We start from the raw sequence: 14,292 nt of genomic DNA, 5'->3' as shown, positions 1-14,292 counted from the left end.
AGCTGAAAAACACATCTGGATGGAGAGACCACTCCCCCGGATGTAAAGTCTGACAGCTAATCCACATCACAATTGTCTACACCTGGGATATGAACTGCAGAAATTAGACAGGAGCTGGATCCGAAATACTTCTTTCATAGCTTGGGGACTGAGAGTCCAACCCTGATGATTGACATATGCCACTGTTGTGATATTGTCTGTCTGAAAACAAATGAACGGTTCTCTCTTCAACAGAGGCCTGAACCAAAGAACTCTGAAAACTGCACAGATTTCTAAAATATTGATTGGTAATCTCGCCTCTTGAGATTTCCAAACCCCTTGTGCTGTCAGAGATCCCCAAACAGCTCCCCAACCTGAAGACTTGCATCTGTTGTGATCACAGTCCAGGTTGGACGAACAAAAGAAGCCCCTTGAACTAAACGCTGGTGATTTAACCACCAAGTCAGAGAGTATCGAACATTGGGATTTAAGGATATTAATTGTGATATCTTTGTATAATTCCTGCACCATTGGTTCAGCATACAAAGCTGGGGAGGTCTCATGTGAAAACGAGCAAAGGGAATCACGTCCAATGCTGCAGTCATGAGACCTAAAACTTCCATGCACATAGCCACTGAATGGAATGACTGAGACTGTAGGTTTCCGACAGGCTGCAACCAATTTAAACGTCTCTTGTCTGTTAGTAATGGACACTGAATCTATCTGGAAGCCAAAAAAGGTGACCCTTGTCTGTGGAATCAAGAAACTCTTTGGTAAATTGATCCATCAACCATGTTTGAGAAGAAACAACACTAGTTGATTCGTGTGAGATTCTGCAAAATGTAAAGACTGAGCGAGTACCAAGATATCGTCCAAATAAGGAAACACCGCAATACTCCGCTCTCAGATTACAGAGAGTAGGACACCTAGAACCTTTGAAAAGATTCTTTGAGTGGTTGCTAGGCCAAATGGAAGAGCAACGAATCGGTAATGCTTGTCTAGAAAAGAGAATCTCAGGAACTGAAAATTATCTGAATGAATTGGAATATTAAGGTATACATTCTGCAACTCTATTGTAGACATAAAATGTCCATGCTGAACAAAAGGCAGAATATTCCTTAAAGTCAGCATTTGAAAGTTGGTACTCTTACATAACGATTCAAAATTTTCAGATCCAGAACTGGTCTGAATGAATTTTCCTTCTTTGGGACAATGAATAGATTTGAATAAAACCCCAGACCCTGTTCCTGAAAAAGAACTGGCATGATTACCCCTGAAACTCCAGGTCTGAAACACACTTCAGGAAAGCATGAGCATTTACTGGATTTGCTGGGATGCGTGAGAGAAAAAAAAATCTTCTCACAGGAGGTCTTACTCAGAATCCTATTTGATACCCCTGAGAGACAATACTCTGAAACCATTGATTTTGGACAGAATTTATCCAAACATCCTTGAAAAAAACCTTAATCTGCCCCTTACCAGCTGAGCTGGAATGAGGGTCGCACCTTCATGCAGACTTAGGGGGTGGCTTTGGTTTCTTAAATGGCTTGGATTTATTCCAATTTGATGAAAATTTCCAATTGGAAACAGATTCCTTGAGGGAAGGATTAGGTTTTTGTTCCTTATTTGACAAAAAGAACGAAAATGGTTAGAAGCTTTAGATTTACCCTTAGGTCTCTTATTACCTTGGAAAGAAGAGATAGCAATCTAGACTTAGAAGTCATATTAGCTTTCCAAGATTTAAGCTACAAAGCTCTTCTAGCTAAAAATAGCTAAAGACATAGGTCTAACATCAATCTTGACGATATAAAAAAATTAAATGAAACAGAAATGATTAGCATGTTGCAGTAAGCAAACAATGCCAGATAAAGCAGAATCCAAAAAAATGTTGATGCAGCTGCAACATCCGCCAAAGAAATTGCAGGCCTGAGAAGATGACCTGAATATAAATAAGCTTTCCTTAGATAAGATTCAAGTTTCCTATCTAAAAGGAACTTAAGTACTATCTTCCATAGGAATAGAAGTATGTACAGCAAGAATAGAAATAGCCCCATCAACTTTGGGGATCTTTTCCCAAAACTCTATAAAAATTGTTGGTAAAGGATACAAATTTTTAAACCTTGAAGAAGGAATAAAAGAAGTACCGGCTTATTCCATTCCTTAGAAATCATATCAGAAATAGCATCAGGAACAGGAAAAAAAACCTCTGGAGTAACCACAGTTTTAAAAAACAGAATTTACTAGTTCTAATATCAAGAGGACTAGTTTCCTTAATATCCAAAGTAATTAACACTACTTTAAACAAAGAATGAAAATACTTCATTTTAAATAAATAAGTAGATTTGTTAGTGTCAATATCTGAGGAAGGATCTTCTGAATCAGATAGATCCTCATCAGAGGAGGATAATTAATTATGTTGTTGGTCATCTGAAATTTCGTCAACCTTATGAGAAGTTTTAAAAGAACTTTTATATTAATTAGAAGGCGGAATAGCAGACAAAGCCTTCTGAATAGAATCAGTAACAAATTCTTAAAATTCATAGGTATAACATGTACATTAAAAGTTGAAGGAACAGCAACAGGCAATGTACTATTACTGATGGACACATTATCTGCATGTGAAAGTTTATCATGACAACTATTTACAAATGACAATTGGAAATAAAATGCACTTAGCTTTGGTAGAACCGATATCAGGCAGCAAAGTTCCAACAGATACGTCTGAGACAGGATCAGATTGTGACATCTTGCAAAATGTAAAATAAAGCACAACATATAAAGCAAAATTATCAATTTCCTTATATGACAGTTTCAGGAATAAGAAAAAATTCAAATAGCATAGCCCTCTGACATAGAAAAAGGCAAGAGGCAAATAGCAATGGGGTGATAAAATAATGAAAAAATTTGGCGCCAAGTATGATGCACAACATAACTGAAATTTTTTTGGCAGAAATTACACACTCGTGTCACTAACGACGCAACCTTGTGTAGGGAACTCGGCATCAACTATGACGCCGGAAATTACGAACTTGCGTCAACGGACGTACTTTCGGGCCAAAAAATTCTCACGCCAAGAATGACGCAATAAAGTCTAGCATTTGGCGCACCCGCAGGCCTAATTCTGCCCGCAATTTGCAAAGAAAAATGTAGTCAATTTGAAAAAAAGACTAAACCCCAGGTAAGAAAAATATTTCTTAATATGTTTATTTTCCCCAAATATGAAACTGACAGTCTGCAAAAAAGGAAATATATGAACCTGACTCATGGCAAATATAAGTACAATACATATATTTAGAACTTTATATTGATGCATAAAGTGCCAAACCATAGCTGAGGTGTCTTAAGTAATAAAAACATACTTACCAAAAGACACCCATCCACATATAGCATATAGCCAAACCAGTACTGAAACAGTTATCAGTAGAGGTAATGGTATATGAGAGTATATCTTCGATCTGAAAAGGGAGGTAGGAGATGAATCTCTACGACCGATAACAGAGAACCTATGAAATAGATCTCCTGTGAGGAAAACCATTGCATTCAATAGGTGATACTCCCTTCACATCCCTCTGACATTCACTGTACTCTGAGAGGAATCGGGCTTCAAAATGCTGAGAAGCGCATGTCAACGTAGAAATCTTAGCACAAACTTACTTCACCACCTCCATAGGAGGCAAAGTTTGTAAATCTGAATTGTAGGTGTGGTGAGGGGTGTATTTATAGGCATTTTGAGGTTTGGGAAACTTTGCCTGGTAGGAATGTATATCCCATACGTCACTAACTCATGGACTCTTGACAATTACATAAAAGAAATTGGGTTTTATATCCCTTTAAGCCAAGACCCCAAAGAAATAGCCATAGCTTTCCAAACTAGGTTTGCCTGAAATCTTTAGTAGCCTGCAAATAGTATTTCAAGGCTCTAACATCCAAATTATGGAGAAGTCTCTCCATAGAGTTCTTAGGATTAGGACAAAAAGAAGGAACAGCAATTTCCCTACTCATATTATCCGAGGACACCACCTTAATAAGAAATCAAACTTAGTTCTCAAAATTGCCTTATCCTGATGAAAAATAAGATATGGAAGATCACAAGAAAGGGCAGACAATTCAGAAACTATTCTAGCAAAAGAGGCTGCCTAAACAAATAAAACCTTCCAAGATAAAAGTTTTTTATTCACTTTATGCATGGGCCTAAATGGAGGTGCCTGCAAATCCTTTTAAAACCAAATTAAGACTCCAGGGAAGAGAAATCGGTTTAATAATAGACCTAATCCTGACTAATGCCTGAACAAAACAATGAATATCAGGAAGATTAGCAATCTTAATATGAAACAAAAATGAAAGAGCAGAAATCTGACCTCTTAAGAAACTGGCGGATACACCTGTATCCAAAGCATCCTGCAGAAATGGCAAAATCCTAGGAATTGTAAAAGAATTCCAGGAAAAACTGATCCAAACAACACAAAATATAGGCCCTTCCTATTGGGTATATTATGAATATTAATAAATAATAATAATAATAAAATTATTATCAAATATTATTGTACCTCTAATAATAAATGTTGAGATGCTTATAATTATTAATAATCAATGATAATAAAAATGATTAAATATTAACATTTAATCCCAATTTTAATAATAATTAAGTTCTGATAGGAGTAAATATTATGAACACATCAACTATATTTATGTAACAACTAGGGTATCAATTATGATTGCATATATAATAGATTTATTACAATATTAAAGGGACATAAAAACCACTTTTTTTCTTTTGTCTGTTATCAAATTTTCTTTGTTTTTTGTCATCCTTTGTTGAAAAGCAGGAAGGTAAGCTCATGTGTGTGCACGTTTCTGCAGCACTATATGGCATCAGTTTTGCAACAATGCTATTCATTAGCAAGAGCACTAGATGGCAGCACTATTTCCTGTCATGTATTGCTTCAGCCATGTGCACGCTACCTACCTAGGTAACTATTCAACAAAGAATATCATGAGAATAAAGCAAATTTGATAACAGAAGTAAATTGAAAACTTTTTTTAAATTGTGTTCTCTAGCTAAATCTTGAAAGAAAAATTTGGGGTATAATGTCCCTTTAAAGGGACAGTCTACCATCTAATTGTTATTGTTTTAAAAGATAGATAATCCCTTTATTACCCATTCCCCAGTTTTGCATAACCAAGACAGTTATATTAATATACTTTTTACCTCTGTGATTACCTTGTATCTAGGAACCTTCTTCCAGCCCCCTGATCACATGACTGTGACTGTTTATTATCTATTGTCTTGCATTTAGCATTGTTTTGTGCTAGATCTTAAATAACTCCCTGTGCCTGAACACAGTGTGATCTATATGGCCCACGTGTACTTTCTGTCTCTTGGTGTTGAAAAGAGATTTAAAAAGCCTGTGATAAGAGGCAGCCCTCGAAGGCTTAGAAATTAGCATATGAGCCTACCTATGTTTAGTTTAAACTAAGAATACCAAGAGAAAAAAGCAAATTTGATGATAACAATAAATTGGAAAGTCAATTAAAATTAAAAGTCCTATCTGAATAATGAAAGTTTAATTTATACTAGACTGTCCCTTTAAAGTATAAAACAAGATATAGCGCTATAGTTAACAGGAAGTACAATTTAACTATCTAACTAAAATAGACTTATATAAAGTTCAGTTTATTAACTATCCAACCTTTATCACCAGATACAATGTAGCTCAACTAAGTATAATCTCAGAACATTTTATATTAATTAAGATACTTCGACAATATAGTTTAACAGACCTTTAATTTCCTAGGACAATCACGTGTAAAATATCAAGCTAGGATATAAAATATATAATATAAGCAGGAAGTTAAATTAGTAAAATTATATGAGAATATTAAACAATAAATGCAACAGTTATTATAATGGCTAAACTTTAAATACAATTTCTAAATATTTTAAAGTATCTTAAAATCAATTTATAAGTATTTAAAGGGACACTAAACCCCAGTTTTTTTCTTTGATTCAGATAGAGCATGCAATTTTAAGGAACTTTCTAATTTACTCCTATTATTAATTTTTCTTTGTTCTCTTGCTATCTTTATTTAAAAAGCAGGAAGGTAAAGCATAGGAGCTGGCCCCTTTTTGGTTCAGACCCTGGAATATGCTTGCTTATAGGTGGCTAAATGTCAGCCACCAATAAGCCAGCGCTATCCATGGTGCTGAACCTAAAATGGTCCGGCTCCTAAGTTTTAAATTCCTGCTTTTTAAATAAAGATAGAAAGAGAATGAAGAAAAAATTGTTAATAAGAGTAAATTAGAAAGTTGCTTAAAATTGCTTGCTCTACCTGACTCATGAAAGAAAAAAATTAGGTTAAGTATTCCTTTAGATTTCTTCAACAGTATTTTTTCTCAATGCAAATATTACCTAGATGGTAATGATCTATGACATATTAAATTATAAATATAAAACCCTTTAAAATCACAATAATATTTCAGATATTTCAATACTGCTATAAATATTTTTTTTTAACAATAGCAACTATTACAGTATGAAATTGCTATTATACATTATCATAAAGGAAGATAACAAGATTGTCCTCACCCCAAAAGTTTTACTGTCAGAACAAGGGTTTACAGCCACAAAGATCAGCTCAAAGTTAGCTCCCAGAGTTTCTCCAAAAGAGTGTTCCGAAAAGTGTCTCAAATGCACAAAGTGTAAGTGTAATAAAACTCTCATAATCATGCAGTGCAATATATTGCACTGGACTATATTGCTTCACATACATAAATAAGAAAGATTTTGCAGTGCTAGAGAGTTCCACCCTTTTTCTTTTGAAAATTCAGTGAGTTCAGCCTCTGTGAAGTCTGAACTACGATTTCTCTCCAAGCTGGAGAATCTTTATCATCAGGGTCATAGTAACCTAATAGCACATTTAAACTGAAAAGGAAATGAGCGTGTAAACAATGAGATTAAATGGATTGAAAGGGGAATAAAGCCTTATTAATTAAAGGAGCAAATAAATAAATATATATCATTAATATTGTCCTTAGGCTACAGAGTACAAAGATGTACAAAATAAATAGCTTAAAAGACTTATACGAGTGCCAGAATAATAAAAAAAAGAATAAAGTACTTATCCATAGGCACCAAACAACGGAAAGATAAGATGGAATCCAAAAGAAAGCCAAACCAATGCTGAAACATAACAGTAGAGAATACCTAAAAGTATACCAACGAACCAACAGGAGGAGGCAAAGAACAGGTCCCTGTGACACATGTGGCAGGCTTGTGACTAAATCCCGTAAGGTGTATTTGTGCCACTACACAATACATCCCTCCGTCAATCAGCAGCACTCTGAAGGGAAAAACATCATTTATTTAAGAATTTACCTGATAAATTCATTTCTTTCATATTGGCAAGAGTCCATGAGCTAGTGACGTATGGGATATACAATCCTACCAGGAGGGGCAAAGTTTCCCAAACCTCAAAATACCTATAAATACACCCCTCACCACACCCACAATTCATTTTAACGAATAGCCAAGAAGTGGGGTGATAAATAAATGAGTAAAAAGCATCAACAAAGGAATTTAGAAATAATTGTGCTTTATACAAAAAAATCATAACCACCATAAAAAGGGTGGGCCTCATGGACTCTTGCCATTATGAAAGAAATTAATTTATCAGGTAAATTCTTACATAAATTATGTTTTCTTTCATGTAATTGGCAAGAGTCGATGAGCTAATGACGTATGGGATATCAATACCCAAGATGTGGAACTCCACTCAAGAGTCACTAGAGAGGGAGGGATAAAAATAAACAACAGCCATTTCTCGCTGAAAAAATAATCCACAACCCAAAAATATAAGTTATTCTCATAATGAAAAGAAAAACTTAAAACATCAGTAGAAGACTCAAACTGAAACAGCAGCCTGAAGAACTTATCTACCAAAAACTGCTTCTGAAGAAGCAAATACATCAAAATGGTAGAATTTAGTAAATGTATGCAGAGAAGACCAAGTTGCTGCTTTGCAAATCTGATCAACTGAAGCTTCATTCTTAAAAGCCCACAAAGTGGAGACTGATCTAGTAGAATGAGCTGTAATTCTCTGAGGTGGAGCCTGACCCGACTCCAAAAAAGCTTGATGAATCAAAAGCTTTAACCAAGAAACCAAGGAAATAGCAGAGGCTTTCTGACCTTTCCTAGGACCAGAAAATATAACAAATAGACTAGAAGTCTACTAGAGAAGCTCTTACCACATCCAAAGAATGTAAGGATCTTTCCAAAGAATTCTTAGGATTAGGACACAAGGAAGGGACAAAAATTTCTCTACTAATGTTGTTAGAATTCACAACTTTAGGCAAAAATATAAATGAAGTCCGCAAAACCGCTTTATCCTGATGAAAAATCAGAAAAGGAGACTCACAAGAAAGAGCAGATAGCTCAGAAACTCTTCTAGCAGAAGAGATGGCCAAAAGGAACAACACTTTCCAAGAAAGTAGTTTAATGTCCAAAGAACATTGATTGATTTAATAACGGGCTTAATACGAACTAAAGCCTTTACAAAACAGTGAATATCAAGAAGTTTAGCAATGTTTCTGTGAAATAAAACAGAAAGGGCAGAGATTTGTTCCTTCAAGGAACTTGCAGACAAACCCTTATCCAAACCATCCTGAAGAAACTGTAGAATTCTAGGAATTCTAAAAGAATGCCAAGAGAATTTATGAGAAGAACACCAGGAAATGTGGGTCTTCCAAACTCGATAATAAATCTTTCTAGAGACAGATTTACGAGCTTGTAACTTAGTATTAATCACTGAGTCAGAGAAACCTCTATGACTTAGTACTAAGCGTTCAATTTACATACCTTCAAATTTAATGATTTGAGATCCTGATGGAAAAACGGACCTTGACACAGAAGGTCCGGCCTTAACGGAAGTGGCCAAGGTTGGCAACTGGACATCCGAACCAGATCCGCATACCAAAACCTGCGTGGCCATGCTGGAGACACCAGCAACACAAACGATTGTTCCATGATGATTTTGGATATCACTCTTGGAAGAAGAACTAGAGGCGGAAAAATGTAAGCAGGATGATAACAACAAGGAAGTGTCAGCGCATCCACTGCTTCCGCCTGAACATCCCTAGACCTGGACAGGTATCTGGGAAGCTTCTTGTTTAGATGAGAGGCCATGAGATCTATCTCTGGAAGACCCCCAACAATCTGAGAAAATACAGACCACTCCCCTGGATGTAAAGTCTGACGACTGAGATAATCCGCCTCCCAATTGTCTACACCTGGGATATGCACCACAGAGATTAGACAGGAGCTGGATTACGCCCAAGCAAGTATCCGAGATACTTATTTCATTGCTTGGGGACTGAGAGTCCCACCCTGATGATTGACATATGCCACAGTTGTGATATTGTCTGTCTGAAAGCAAATGAATGGTTCTCTCTTCAACAGAGGCCAAAACTGAAGAGCTCTGAGAATTGCACAGAGTTCTAAACTATTGATTGGTAATCTCGCCTCTTGAGATTTCCAAACCCCTTGTGCTGTCAGAGATCCCCAAACAGCTCCCCAACCTGAAAGACTTGCGTCTGTAGTGATCACAGTACAGGTTGGCCAAACAAAGGAAGCCCCTTGAACTAAATGCTGGTGATTTAACCACCATGTCAGAGTGTGTTGAACATTGGGATTTAAGGATATTAACTGTGATATCTTTGTATAATTCCTGCACCACTGATTCAGCATACAAAGCTGGAGAGATCTCATGTGAAAACGAGCAAAAGGAATCGCGTCCGATGCTGCAGTCATGAGGCCTAAAACTTCCATGCACATAGCCACTGAAGGGAATGACTGAGACTGAAGGTGCCGACAGGCTGCAACCAATTTCAAACGTCTCTTGTCTGTGAACACACACTTCAGGAAAGTCTGAGCTTTTACTGGATTTGCTGGGATACGTGAAAGAAAAAATCTTCTCACAGGAGGTCTTTCTCTGAATCCTATTCGATACCCTTGAGAGACAATGCTCTGAATCCATTGATTTTGGACAGAATTTATCCAAACATCCTTGAAAAACCTTAATCTGCCCCCTAGCAGCTGAGCTGAAATGAGGGCCGCACCTTCATGCGGACTTAGGGGTTGACTTTGTTTTTTTAAAAGGCTTTGATTTATTCCAATTTGAGGAAGGCTTTCAATTGGAAACATATTCCTTGGGGGAAGGATTTGATTTTTGTTCCTTATTTTGACGAAAGGAACGAAAACGGTTAGAAGCCTTACATTTGCCCTTAGGTTTTTTTTATCCTGAGGCAGAAAAACCCCCTTTTCTCCAGTAACAGTTGAAATAATAGAATCCAACTGAGAACCAAATAAATTATTACCTTGGAAAGAAAGAGATAATAATCTAGACTTAGATGTCATATCAGCATTCCAAGATTTAAGCCATAAAGGTCTTCTAGCTAATATAGCTAAAGACATGGATCTAACATCAATTTTGATAATATCAAAAATGGCATCACAAATAAAATGATTAGCATGTTGCAGTAAGCGAACAATGCTAGATATGTCAGAATCCAATTCTTGTTGCGCTAAATTCTCCAACCAAAAAGTTGATGCAGCCGCAACATCAGCCAAAGAAATTGCAGGCCTGAGAAGATGACCTGAATATAAATAGGCTTTCCTTAGATAGGATTCAAGTTTCCTATCTAAAGGATCTTTAAAAGAAGTACTATCTTCCATAGGAATAGTGGTACGTTTAGCAAGAGTAGAAATAGCCCCATCAATTTTGGGGATCTTTTCCCAAAACTCTATAGAAATTGCTGGTAAAGGATACAATTTTTTAAACCTTGAAGAAGGAATAAAAGAAGTACCTGGCTTATTCCATTCCTTAGAAATCATATCAGAAATAGCCTCAGGAATAGGAAAACCCCCTGGAGAAACCACAGGAGGTTTTTTTTTTTTTTTTTTAAATGTTTATTAGACTGAACGTCAAGAGGACTGGTTATCTGAATATCCAAAGTAATTCTTCTTTTAATAAAGAACGCATATACTCTATTTTAAATAAATAAGTAGATTTGTCAGTGTCATTGTCTGAGGAAGGATCTTCTGTATCAGATAGATCCTCATCAGAAGAGGATACCATTATTATGTTGTTGGTCATTTGAAATTTCATCAACTGAATGAGTTTTAAAAGACCTTTTACGTTTATTAGAAGGTGGAAATGCAGACTAAGCCTTCTGGATAGAATCAGAAACAAATTCTTTAAAATTCATAGGTATATCATGTACATTAGAAGTTAAAGGAACTGCAACTGGCAATGTACTATTACTGATGGACACACTATCTGCATGTAAAAGTTTATCATGACAACTATTACAAATGACATTCGGCGAAATAATTTCCACAATCTTACAACAAATGCACTTAGCTTTGGTAGAACCAATGTCAGGCAGCAATGTTCCAGCAGAAACTTCTGAGGCAGGATAAGATTGAGACATCTTGCAAAATGTAAAAGAAAAAACAACATATAAAGCAAAATAATCAATTTCCTTATATGACAGTTTCAGGAATGGGAAAAATGCAAATAGCATAGCCCTCTGACGCACAACATAACTGAAAACTTTTTTGGCACCAATAATAACCAGAAATGACACACTTGCGTCACTAATGACGCAACCGTGTGTAAGGCTTCGGCGTCAACAATGGCACCGGAAATGACGAAGTTGTGTCATAAACGTATTTTTTGTGCCAAAAATTCTCGCGCCAAGAATGACGCAATAAAGTTTAGCATTTGACGCACCCGCAGGCCTAATACCGCCCGCAATTTGCAAGAAGTAGTCAATTGAAAAAAAGACTAAACCCCAGGTAAGAAAAAATTCTTAAAAAAATGTTTATATTCCCCAAATATGAAACTGACAGTCTGCAGAAGGAAATACATGAACCTGACTCATGGCAAATACAAGTACAATACATATATTTAGAACTTTATATAAATGCATAAAGTGCCAAACCATAGCTGAGGTGTCTTAAGTAATAAAAAACATACTTACCAAAAGACACCCATCCACATATAGCAGATAGCCAAACCAGTACTGAAACAGTTATCAGTAGAGGTAATGGTAAATTGAGAGTATATCGTTGATCTGAAAAGGGAGGTAGGAGATGAATCTCTACGACCAATAACAGAGAACCTATGAAATAGACGCTCATTAGGGAAATCATCGTATTCAATAAGTGATACTCCCTTCATGTCCCTCTGACATTCGCTGTACTCTGAGAGGAATCAGGCTTCAACAATGCTGAGAAGCGCATATCAACGTAGAAATCTTAGCACCAACTTACTTCACCACCCCCATAGGAGGCAAAGTTTGTAAAACTGAATTGTGGGTGTGGTGAGGGGTGTATTTATAGGCATTTTGAGGTTTGGGAAACTTTGCCCCTCCTGGTAGGATTGTATATCCCATACGTCACTAGCTCATGGACTCTTGCCAATTACATGAAAGAAATTGCGACTGAACTTAGTAGAATGAGCTGTAAATCTTTGAGGTGGAGCCTGCCAGGCCTCAAAATAAGCCTTGAAAAACAAAAGCTTTAGTCAGGATGCCAAAGAAATGGCAGAGGCTTCCTAACCTTTTCTGGAACCAGAAAAACACTAGAAGTCTTCTGAAATTCTAGTAACCTCAATATAGAATTATAAAGTTCTTACCACATCCAAAGGATGTAAAGAACCCTCAAATAATTATTTAGGATTAGGACACAAAGAAGTAACAACAATTTATCTACTAATGTTGTTCAAATTCACAAAAAAGAAGTCCACAAAAAACTTATCTAGATGAAAAAATCAGATAAGGAGACACACAAGAGAGAGCTGATATATCAGAAACCCTTGTAGCAGAAGAGATAGTCAAAAGAAACAACACTTTCCATGAAAGTAGATAATCTTCAAATTAAATATAGGCTCAAAAGAAAAGAACCTGCAAAATCGTTAAACCAAATAAGACTGCAAAAAGGATAAATTAATAAATGAACAGGCTTGATACCAACCAAAGCCTGAACAAAACAGTGAATATCAGGAAGTTAAATCTGCAGAAAAACTTATCCAAACCATCCTGAAAAATGGTAAAATCCTATGAATTCTAAAAGAATGTAAAGAGAATTTATGAGAACACTAAAAAATATAGGTTTTCCAAACCTGGTAATACATGTTCCTTGAAACAGACTTATAAGCCTGCAACATATCGATAAAAACTGAGTCAGAGAAACCTCTATGACTAAACACTAATCAATTTCCATACCCCAATATTAGTAATTTGAGATCCCGATGGAAAAATAGCCTCTAAAACAAGAGGGTAAAAAATCCTATTGGCTGATGCAATCAGCCAATAGGATTGAGCTTCAATCCTATTGACTGACCCAATCAGCCAATGGGATTGAACTTGCATTCTATTGGCTGTTCCAGTCACCCAATAGAATGCGAGCTCAATCCTATTGGCTGATTGGATCAGCCAATAGGATTGAAGCTCAATCCTATTGGGATTTTTTACCCTTTAATTCCGATTGGCTGATAGAATTCCATCTTGGATGACGTCCCTTAAAGGGAACCTTCAGTGTACGGCTGGGACCGTATGAAGAGGATGCTCCGCACCGGATGTCTCGAAGATGAAGCCGCTCCGCATCGGAAGGATGAAGATAGAAGATGTCGTCTGGATGAAGACTTCTTCCCACATGGAGGACGACTTGTTGCCGCTTGGATGAAGACTTCTCCCGGCTTCATTGAGGACTTCTTGTCGCTTGGATGAAGACTTATCCCTGTTGGATGAGGATGGATGTCCGGTCTTCAAAAACTGTAAGTGGATCTACGGGGTTAGTGTTAGGTTTTATTTAAGGGTTTATTGGGTGGGTTTTATTTTTAGATTAGGGACTTTGGGCACCGTAAAGGAGCTAAATGCCCTTTTAAGGGCAATGCCCATCCAAATGCCCTTTTCAGGGCAATGGGTAGCTTAGGTTTTATAGGTAGGTTTTTATTTGGGGGGGTTGGTTGTGTGGGTGGTGGGTTTTACTGTTGGGTTGTTGTTTGTAAAAAAAATTACAGGTAAAAGAGCTGGATTTCTTTGAGGCAACGCCCCGCAAAAGTCCCTTTTAAGGGCTATCGGCAGTTTAGTGTAGGCTAGGGGTTTTATTATTTGGGGAGGGCTTTTTTATTTTGATAGGGCTATTAGATTAGGAGTAATTCGTTTTTATTTTTGATAATTTCTTTTTTTATTTTGTGTAATTTAGATAAATGTATTTTTTTATTTAATGTATTTAATTTTAGTGTAATGTT

The 14,292-nt window shown here is 36.4% G+C and overlaps 1 protein-coding gene across 1 annotated transcript in view; it reads right to left on the bottom strand.

Moving 5' to 3' along the window:
* The window catches only part of POC1B (POC1 centriolar protein B), a 689,402-nt gene that overhangs the window by 138,782 nt on the left and 536,328 nt on the right, over positions 1-14,292 (bottom strand). The gene's annotated exons all lie outside the window — the stretch shown is intronic.

The sequence above is a fragment of the Bombina bombina genome, chromosome 6 (genome assembly GCF_027579735.1).
Source record: "Bombina bombina isolate aBomBom1 chromosome 6, aBomBom1.pri, whole genome shotgun sequence".
NCBI classification, from domain to species: Eukaryota; Metazoa; Chordata; class Amphibia; order Anura; family Bombinatoridae; genus Bombina; species Bombina bombina.
This window is presented reverse-complemented; position numbering and strand designations above follow the sequence as displayed.